Below are 10,953 nucleotides of genomic sequence, written 5' to 3'. Positions count from 1 at the left end.
GTTATTAGTTGTCCCACTTGCAGCACTGGAATCACCAACCCCGCTACTTCCTAATTATTCTGAGGGCTCAGCAAGTTGACAGTTGCAAAGATATGTATTCAAGCTGAATCCACTGTGCAAATGCAATATTAATCTTTATAACTACACATAGCACATCTTCTGATTGAATTTCTAAAGCAAAAAAAACCCAAAAAAGAAAAAGCAAAAACCTAAAACCATAAAATCAAAAACCAAATCAAAACAAAAATAACCCAGAAGGACCCAGAAACTCATTTCAATATATATATATATGGTTTCGTTTCTTTGTTTGGTTTTTCGAGACAGGATTTCTCTGTAGCTTTGGAGCCTGTCCTGGAATAGCTCTTGTAGGCCAGGCTGGCCTTGAACTCACAGAGATCCACCTGCCTCTGCCCCCCAGTGCTGGGATTAAAGGTGTAGACCACCAACACCTGGCCTATTTATGTTTTTTTTTTTTGAGTCAGGGTCTCCCTATATAGCCTAGGCTAGTCTATAGCTCAATATGTATGTAGTTCAGACTGGCCTCAAATTTGTAATTCTGCCCTACCAGGCCTAAGTGCTTTAATAGGAACTTCTCTATAGTTGCCTTAAATGTTTTTTTCTATGTATTTGTCTGAGTATATGTGTGTGTGTCTTTGTGTATGCGGTCCTGCTGCACACACATGTGGAAGTCAGAAGCTAATGGTGCTGTTTTCCTTAATTATTTTCCACCTTATTTTCTGAGACAGGTTCTGTCACTGAACCTGGACCTCACTGGTTTAGCTAGACTTCTTGCTAGCAAGCCTCCAGGATCTTCCAGTCCTCTGTTTCCCGTGGGAGTCTCTGCAGCCTTCATGGGCAGCTGAGAGTCGTGAAGGCGAGAAGGCAGGAGGCAGTTCTGCACCACAGGACTAAAACTTCAGGAGCCTGACCCTGAGTTGTTTATTTTAGACATATTTAAACACGGCACAGTCTGGTGAAAACTATTCTTATGATGATGAACTCAATCCCACATGCACAACAAAGCTTGCCTAAATCAACCAACCTCTCTCTCTCTCTGTCTCTGTCTCTCTCTGTCTCTCTGTCTCTCTCTGTCTCTGTCTCTCTCTGTCTCTCTCTGTCTCTGTCTCTCTCTGTCTCTCTCTGTCTCTGTCTCTCTCTGTCTCTCTCTCTCTCTCTCTCTCTCTCTCTCTCTGCCATACCTTAATCTCTTCGAGGAACAAAATAAGTTAAATACAGATCACAGGTGAATACATTGAACTACATTGAAACTTTGGTAGAGTACACGTAACATCTTCCATAATGAGAGGTTCTGCAGACAGACTGAGGAAAAACAAACTTACAAGACCGGGTCTGGCCGGGTGGTGGCAGTGCACACCTTTAATTCCAGCACTGGGGAGACAGGCAGATGTCTGTGAGTACATCAACCTGGTGTGCAGAGCTAGTTCCAGGACAGCTAGGACTGTTAAACACACACACACACACACACACACACACACACACACACACACACACACACACCTGTCTCGAAAAACCTAATAACCAAAAAACAAACAAACAAAAAGGGGCTGGCGGAAGGTCCAGTACCGGAAACTCTTCAGCCATACAGGCTGTGCAAAGATCATCAGGCTAGAAAGTATGTCTGCTCCAGCTTTCTGGGAGGAAAACTGCTTTTGCATTCGAACAACACTGTGTGCTTAACACCCCAGGTTCCCCTTCTTCTTGTCTGTGAGCACAAAGACCTCCATGCCCCAGTGCTGGTATGAGAGACAAGGGCCTCTGTAAAAAGGTTTGTATTTTACATGGGTGCTAGGATCAACCCAGGTTCCCAGGCTTGCATGGCAAGTGCTTTACTGGCTGAAGCATTTCTGCAGCCCCCATTTTATTCTTAAAAACAACAGGAACTGGAAGAGGCAGCTCTCCTTGACACTCCTTCACCCGAGACTGTTTGTCACAAGGTATCTCTTACTACTTCTAACTGTGACTAGAGGATTGAGATATCGGCCTGGAGAAGAGAATCACGCCTGCCGGTGGATTCGACTTGAATACGCATTGTTGCAACTATCAACTTGCTGATTCCTCAGAATAATCGTGAAGTAGTAGGGCTGATAATTCCAGTGTTTCAGGTAAGGGAAAAGTGATGAGAAGTGGGCAGGGAGATGGCTTGACGGGTAAAAGTACTTGCTGAGTCCAATCCCCCAAGCCATTGTGAAGTGGGAGGAGAGAAAGGAGTCCTGAAAGTTTCTCTCTGAGCTGTGTATGTGCACTGTGGCATGTTTTGTCTTCACACGCACACGTGTGCACATGCACACAATAAAATAATAATAATAATAATAATAATAATAATAATAATTTTAAAAAGCATTGATGAGAGATGGCAAGGGTAAGAGCTATACACTCCTGATTTTCTGGCCTTTGTGTTCCTGTTAGGATCTTTGCTGTGCATGTTAGTTGTTGGGTTTTTGTTGTTGTTGTTGTTTGGTTTTTCAGGACAGGGTTTCTCTGAAGCTTTTGGTTCTGTCCTGGAACTAGCTCTTGTAGACCAGGCTGGTCTCGAACTCACAGGATCCACCTGCCTCTACCTCCCAAGTGCTGGGATTAAAGGCGTGTGCCACCACCGCCCAGCTATTTTGACATAATTCAAGACTCACAAGAAGTTCCAGAATAGCAGAGCCCTACGTGTCTTTCGCTTGCTTCTCCCTTAATGAGACGATCATGTATAATAAATGGTCACGGTCAGGAAGCTGATACTGTGCAATACTATCAATTCAGAGATGTCATTTGCATTTCTAAAAAACTTTTAAGTAAAAAGAGAGACAAGCTAGTGTATATATAGTATGTATCTTATTTGTCTATTTTTAAAAAAAGGGAGAAAGAGCGATTGAGTCCTTATTCATGTCCATATGCCCAGTCACTTCTGAACGGAAATATGGGAAGGCAGACACAGGATTTCCTCAAGAGAGAATGGAACAGCGAGGTGTAGAGGAGACAGAATTTTAAATACATGTTTTTATGATCCAATTTATTTATTTTTTAAAAGATAAGGCATTCAGACAAATTAATTTTAAATTTAACTAAATTTTTTAGTTAAAACATGAGCTAAATATGTGTATATTGACCCCATTTAAAAAGGGGATGGGTTGATAGCCGGGCGGGGGTGACACGTGCCTTTAATCCCAGCACTCGGGAGGCAGAGACAGGCAGATCTCTGTGAGTTCAAGACCAGCCTGGTCCACAGAGTTCCAGGACAGAGAAACCTTGTCTCAACTTCCCCCTTTTCGGGGGAGGAAGGGTTGATGTGTACACGTGCCTTTTCCTTCAAATGCAAATGCCTTTAGAAGAATGTAGAGAACGCTGGCACTAAAGGTGAGAAGGAGAACGTCCACCATGTGCCCTTTCACACCGGCTCAACTTAAATTTTATTTGTGGTACTTTCAAAGCCCCCACCCCATTAAAAATAAATCAGTGCTGATGACATTCTCCTATACAGAAGGTGAGCAGAGGGATTGCTTGATCCCAATAATTTTTTTTTAGCTCATGGAGCAGTCTAGTTTGGAAGTTTTTCTGCCCCATTGTTTATAATTTCTGTTTTGACAAAGAAAAGAAAATTGGAAGGGGGAAGGCACCTAAGCTCTAAAAATGTTTTCACTTTTCGTGTTTTTTTTTTTTCCTCCTAAAAATACTTGGCAGGTTTGCAACTGCTCTCTGGCTAGAACCCAATTCTTTTTTTAACTCAACAGTTTTGTTGTTTGTCTTGTTTCTTATAACTTGGTCTCATGGTTTCCTGCCTGGAGTTCTGAAGTTTTCTGTTCTACTTAAGTGCTCTCCTGTGATCTCTCTCCTCTCCCCACCGCTTCCCCCACTCAACCCCAATATGCATGCTCCTGCATTTCTGTCTTTTGTTTTCCAAGCCTTAAAAAAAACCAGCTGTGGACCGGGGGAGTAGAGTGAGTTGGGGGTGAATTTACTTAAGTTAGCATGGGGGAAGATCAGCTATCGATTAGTTCACATCTGTGAAGCTTCCTCGCAACTCTTGGCCCTCTATGACTCTTCTTTTAGATTGCTATGACAGTGCACAGTCTGCCTACAGCTGGGCCCATTCTCTTTACCAGGAGTACTCTGTCCCCAAACAAATGGTCACAATCTTTTCAACAGTGGCTGGGTTTCCTGAAACTCCTTTTCCCTAATGTAGCCATATATTTGGTTGATGTCCTAGTAGAGTTTTGTTTGTTTATTTTATTTTTTGAGACAGGGTCTCAAGTAGCCCAGGCTGGCCTTGAATTTGCCGTGTACTTTAGCTGAGGATGAACTTGACTCCTGATCCTACTACTTCAGCCTCCTGAGTGCTGGATTGGAGATGCGCATGATGTGTCCAGCTGCAAGGATGCTTGTTAGCTTGTTTTTTTTTTTTTCTCTTTTGAGTCAGGGTCTCTCTGTGCAGCACTGGGTAGCCTATAATTTGATATGTAGACCAGGCTGGCCTTAAATTTACAGAGATCTGTCTGCTTCTGCCTTTGCCTCCTGAATGCTAGGATTAAAGGTGTGAGCTACCCGGTCTCTTCTTTGTTAAAAAAGTTTTTCATGCATATGCTTACTTGAGGTACTTAAGAATTCTAAACTGCACCACGGCAGCAGGCAATTGCCTCTCAAAAGCACCCTAGCAGAACAAAGAGACCAACATAAGAATTAAAACCCAGGGAAGCACATAGTATTCTACCACTGTATATATTTTTAAGCAGAATATTTTTGAGAAACAAGATGCATAAAACAATTTCCCTTTCGCATTTGGCTCATCTACTTGGCCACATTTTAAAAGCAGGGCACTGTTTTCTTGGTGACCGTGGTGAACTAATTAGCTTCTTTGGTAACCGTGGTGAACTAATTAGCTTCTTTGGTGTGTTCTCAACCGATTCTCAAGGACCTTCTGTTGAGTCAACTGCAGAATTCGACTCCCATCTTGGCACTTCTGATCTTAGCGAGTCTCGTTTTCTAAACCGTTTTTCATTGCATTGTACTAACAATCGGATGTATTCTTTCAGGACACACACAGTGGGGCAAGAGAGAAAGAGAAAGTTAAGGGGACAGGGGAAGGGAAAGGAGCTCCTCACTCGGGAGCCTGGCTGAAGACTCTGACCTGGTGAGCCACAAATTCCAACCCAGTAACAGGATTTGCTGTGGAGGCTGCCGACAGAGACAATCTTCCTCTTATACAGAACTATTTTCAAATAAGAATGTCGAAACAATGACCATGCCTAAGGCTTAAGCATATATGGTTTTACTCCTTTACCAGGGATGAACTCAACGTTTTCTGAGAATCTCACAAAAGCCTACAGCTTTGTTTACAGTAAAAATAAATCTTAACTCCCTGTGACACCCTCGTGACCAGGGTCTTTCTTACCTTATCACCTGCCATCATGGCCTGTGCACTTTGAGAGCACACTGACTCTTGAGATGGACCTCTAGAAGGCAGCAAAAGCGTCTGTGTGGCTACTGCAAGGACACTGAAGTGAACGCTCCATCTACACACTGGGCGTATCATACGCTATTATTCATATGTTGTATATTCCATTTTCTTTCCCACTTATCAGTGTTAAGTGTAATAGGTTGAGCTGGTGCCTACAAAGCTCTTCCAAAGAAATTTTAGAATTGGAGAAAAAGTCTGGAAAATTTTGATCCTTAAAACTAGTCAAAATAAAAAGGCAAAGAATGACAGCTACAGCATTTGCTATGCGGCGAATCACTGCTAGGTGATGCTCCTTAACTTATACTTTGTGAGATGCAGCGAGACTGCATCAGGCTCCTGGGCAGTGCTTACATAAGCAATGGCGGCAGGTATCGTTTCCTCTTCCACATGTGAGGAAGATTCCAAGAGGCTAAGTGATCTGACCACAATCACACAGGTCCGTGAGGGTCAGGAATGTGCGAACCTTTGGACCGGGTCTTTGTGCTTCATCTTATCTTTATGTTATTATTTTCCAAAAATTGGTCACACAGAGAATGCTCATCTGCAAGTCTAACTGTTGGGCCCTAAAGCCCCACCAAGGAGGAGGTCGACCCAAGAGACACTCACAGCACGGTTGATGCAATAGCAAGAGGAATTTTTATTCTGCCACGGCAGAGGTCCCTCAGCCTCGAGAGGACGCCTGCTTTGTCTATTACAAGCTCTTTTAAAGGAAAAAAAAACACAAAATCAGGGAGGGGGTAGTACAGAATCAAAGGGAAAGTCCCAAAATCATTTGTCAACTATTTTGACTAGTTCATACAATGGTCAGCTAACTCTACTTGATCTATGTTATGGCGGTTACAAGGAGGAACACCTGCAGGTCGTCTCACCCCAGTTCCAGGGTGCGGGTCTATTGAAGACAGACTACAATGGGGATGGAAAGTACTCAAAGCTCCTGTGCATGCGTGGTTGGTTACCAGGGTCCTGGTTCCCAGGAAGGGGGGTGCAATAGTGCTAAGGTGCCTCAAAGTCTTTCATAACTAGAGTGTAAAACCTGTAAGTGGGGATTGTACCTTAGTGACCCAGAGCACAGGTTACTAAAAAACCTCCATACTCAATCCTCAAGAATAAACAATAAACAAAACATTATGCCTAACAAGGGCAGTGTTGAGATTAGTTCAGTGCCTTCTTCTTTGTGAAGCTTCTCCTGATTATTCTTACAATGCGAGCTTGCTTTTGATTCAGTTTTCTTTTTGATTCCAAAAGAACAAAGGAAACTATTTTTTACTTAAACACTATTGTCTTCCAGGGTGTTGCCTCTCCTGTCTTTTTTTTTTTAAAGATTTATTTATTATGTATACAACATTCTTCCTCGATGTATGCCCGCACGCCAGAGGAGGGCACCAGATCTCAGTACAGATGGTTGTGAGCCACCATGTGGCTGCTGGGAATTGAACTCAGGACCTCTGGAAGAGCAGCCAGTGCTCTTAACCTCTGAGCCATCTCTCCAGCCCTGCCTCTCCTGTCTTATCGACTATGATATCACAACATGGTCGACACGCTCATGTTTGTAAAAACCTTTCATAAACAGTTACTACTTTTATTCCTCACAGGAATTCTGAAAATTATGCTTATTTTCAGAAGACATATTTAGCGTGATCTATAGCCAGGCCTGTTACTTGGGAAATGAAGGAATATGTTTGCGAATTCAAGGCTAGATGAGACAACTTAGTAAGATCTTTGTTGAAATAAAAAGAACAAGGGAAGCTGGGTGGTGGTGATACACACCTTTAATCCCAACACTCTGGAGGCAATGGCAGGCAGAAATCTGTGAGTTTGAGGCCAGCCTGGTCTACAGAGCAAGGACAGCCAGGACTATACTGAGAAACCTTATCTCAAAAAAACAATATATATATATATATATATATATATATATATATATTGTTTTTTAAAATATTTATTTATTATGTATATGCACAATCTGTGTGCGTTTGCAGACCAGAAGAGGACAGCAGACCTAATTACAGATGGTTGTGAGCCACCATGTGGTTGCCGGGAATTGAACTCATGACCTTTGGAAGGGCAGGCAATGCTCTTAACCACTGAGCCATTTCTCCAGCCCCCTATATATTGTTTTTTTTTGAGAGAGAGAGAGAGACAGAGAGAGAGAGAGACAGAGAGACATACACAGAGAGAGAGAGACACTATGGCTATAGCTCAGTCATACTCTCTTTCTCACTTTCTTAGCATTCTTGAGGCCATTAGTCCAATCCCCAATACCCTTTCCAGTTGCTTTTCTCATTGCTCTGACAAGGGCCAGTTAAGGACAAGAGTTCATTTGGGATCAGTTTAAGTGTATCCTGGTCTGGAAATCAGAGGCAGGAGCACGAGACAGCTATCTCCTCCCTAGACAGAGGGCAGAGGTTAATGCTGTTGCTCATCTCTTTTTTTTTCTGCACAGTCTGGGACCCCGGCCCATGAGATGGCGCTGCTACTGGAGTCTTATCCTCAGTTTCTAGAAGCACCCCGATAGACTCACCCAGAGTTGTTTGTCCACAGTGATGATTCTACATCTACTCAAGTTGACCACAAAGGTTAACCATGACACAAACAAAACAGATTTACAGGAGTAACTCCCTGGAGGTGTTTGAAGAGCGGAGGGATAAGGGTAGGACTCTATCAGAAGTCTAAGGCTGACTAGTGTGGAGATTAGATAGTGTGGGTGGAGACCATAGATAGGAAGACCCCTGAGCTTCTGGCTATTCTATGGAACATAAACAACAAACTTCAGCCACTCCAGGATCTCCCCCATTCCCAACCTTCCAGTAGAAGTCAATGTTGAGGGACGGTAATATCACTTTGTGGCTGTCAAGGAGTGGCAGTCTTGACTGGGTAAACGGAACAAACTCAGAACTGGGCCATCACCCTTGGCGACATCTTTCAGCACAGCCCACAGCTTCCACTGATTTTACCTTCTCACGTTTCTCCTTCTCTCCAGCTTGATTGACACTGGGTCTTCAAAGCTTGAGTTTCCTAGGCTACGTTTCGTTTCTTCCATTGTCTTTCTATCATATCTTGTACACAATCTTGTCCTAAACAGCTCAGATCTTCAGCTATTTAGTCCCTTCTTAACTACTCACTGATGAAAGGAAGAACCGCTTTAGAGAGTTATCTTGGCCCAGGGGTGTAGCTCAATAGTGCAGTCCGTGCTGATCAAGTGCAAGGCTCTGGATTCCATTCCACTTAACTAATGAATGAAGAAGCAAATAAACACCGAAATAGTTACCACACAGTAAGGCTCATGAGGGTTTGAGAAAGGAAGATCGCCTCAGTTCTGTTAGACCCGAGGGGCCAGACGCCACATTCACTGCATTTGAGTAGGAAGATGGGAAAGTGTCTGTTTCGGAGGAGCTCAGTCAACAAGGAGCTATATAAAGACTTACACACTGGGGTGAAATAGTGGCACTCAAGTCTTGGCAGTAACTAACAGCCACCTAGTTGTATGTAAGACCTGTTCAACAGGAGGGAAGCAGTGCCTGGTCCTGGAAACCTAGCCAGCTAAGGCTAGTAAGGTTATTGGATTTTTGTTTGTTTGTTTTTTGAGACAGGGTTTCTCTGTGTAACAATCCTGGTTGTCCTGGAACTCACTCTGTAGACCAGGCTGGCTTCAAACTCACAGAGATCTGCCTGTCTCTGCCTCCCAAGAGCTGGGATTAAAGTCATGCGCCACCACTACCCGGCAAGGTAAAGAATGTTTAGAGGGCAAGGAGTTCAGAGGAAGGAAGGGGAATGTAAGAAAAATCATGACATTATAGCTTAACTTTTAAAAGTTAAAAAAAAAAGAGTACTGGGGCTGCAGAGATGGCTCAGTGGCTGAGTGCGCTGTTCTGCAGAAGACCTGAGTTTGGCTCCTATCACCCACATCATGTGGCTGACATTCACCCGTGACTCTGTTGAGTATTCATGCATCTGTATCCGTCTTGGTCTCTCACCCTCCACGTGGCTTGCTGCCTGGGACTCGGTTGCCTTTGTAGCCTGCTGTGGTTTCGATACCCGCTGCGGTATGATCTCATCATGGCCCCTGCTGCACTCGGGGACCTGCAGCATTTCTGCTGCTACACTTCTCAGAGAACCTGCAGGATTTTACTTAAACCATTAAAACATACACAGAAGCAAAACACCTATACACATAAAAAAGAAAAATGTTTTGGGCTGGGTGGTGGCTGTGCATGCCTTTAATCCCAGCATTTGGGAGGAGGCAGAGGCACGCAGACCTCTCTGAGTTCAAGGCAGCCTGGTCTACTGAGCAAGTTCCAGGATAGACATAGACTGTTTCACAGAGAAACCCTGTCTCGAAAAACAAAAATGAACAAACAAACAACAAAGAAATTCTCTGAGAAATCAAGAAGTCCTAGACCTGTAATCAAACATTCAAATATGACTGCATCCAGACAGCTACTTTGGAATTCTAAATATTAGATACACTCAAGGAACTTCAAATACAAACCAATGGCCTCATCCCCAAACTAATCAAGTGTTGTAGGTGTAGATCCCCACCAGGAGGTATAGCTATAGCTCTAAATCTCTCCAAAGTGAATGTCCAGCCAGAGAGGACAACCACTGACCTATATTAAGGAAAAGATGTGAACCTGAGGTCAGTTAAGTATTGGAACTTAAAGCAGAGGAGGAGCCCCCTCACGTACGCCAACAGGAGTCACAGCTCCTTAACTCCTGTTTGTTGCAATGGAATCTGTTGGACCAAGGTCAGGTATGGTTCATGGTACAGCCTTTAACCCCAGCACCAGATGGGGTGATCTGAGTTCCAGGCCAGCATGGACTACATAGAAGGGTTCTAGAACAACCAAGGTTACACAGTTAAGACCCTGTCACAACAGACAAATAAACCTGGAATTTCATGTGAAACTTCCCAAATCTGATAATGTTGGGATGTGAAAAACAGACCACAGGCCAGGCAGTGGCAGTGCACTCTTTTAATCCCAACACTCTTGGAAGGTAGAGGCAGGAGGATTTCTGAGTTCAATGCCAGCCTGGTCTACAAGTTCCAAGAAAGCCAGGGTTACACAGAGAAACCATGTCTTGAAAAACCAACAAAACAAAACAACAGAGCAAGGGTGCAAAGGTGGAAGAAAACCTAGGAGATGGCCGGGTGGCAAGTGGATGCTTGTGAGTTCAAGGCCAGCCTGATCTAGTTCCTGCACACAGGGAAACCTTGTCTCAACCAACCAACCAACCAACCAATCAAATAAAATAGTTTTAGGAGAGCTTTTAGCAGCTGGCTCCGTGATGGTAAAAAACTTATCCAAGATAACCCAGAATAGTAGACCTAATCAGACTGAAATTCTATCGTTTGTAATTTAATTAGAATCTCTTCTATCTCAAGAAAGAACACTGGGAGATTTGCCCAGGCAAATGGAAACCCCAAACAATTGCTAACTGCATCCTACAGCAACCAGGGAAGCAGGTGATAAACTCCGTGCGCACCTTTAATCCCA

Source organism: Microtus pennsylvanicus, chromosome 21 (genome assembly GCF_037038515.1).
Source record: "Microtus pennsylvanicus isolate mMicPen1 chromosome 21, mMicPen1.hap1, whole genome shotgun sequence".
NCBI classification, from domain to species: domain Eukaryota; kingdom Metazoa; phylum Chordata; class Mammalia; order Rodentia; family Cricetidae; genus Microtus; species Microtus pennsylvanicus.
This window is presented reverse-complemented; position numbering follows the sequence as displayed.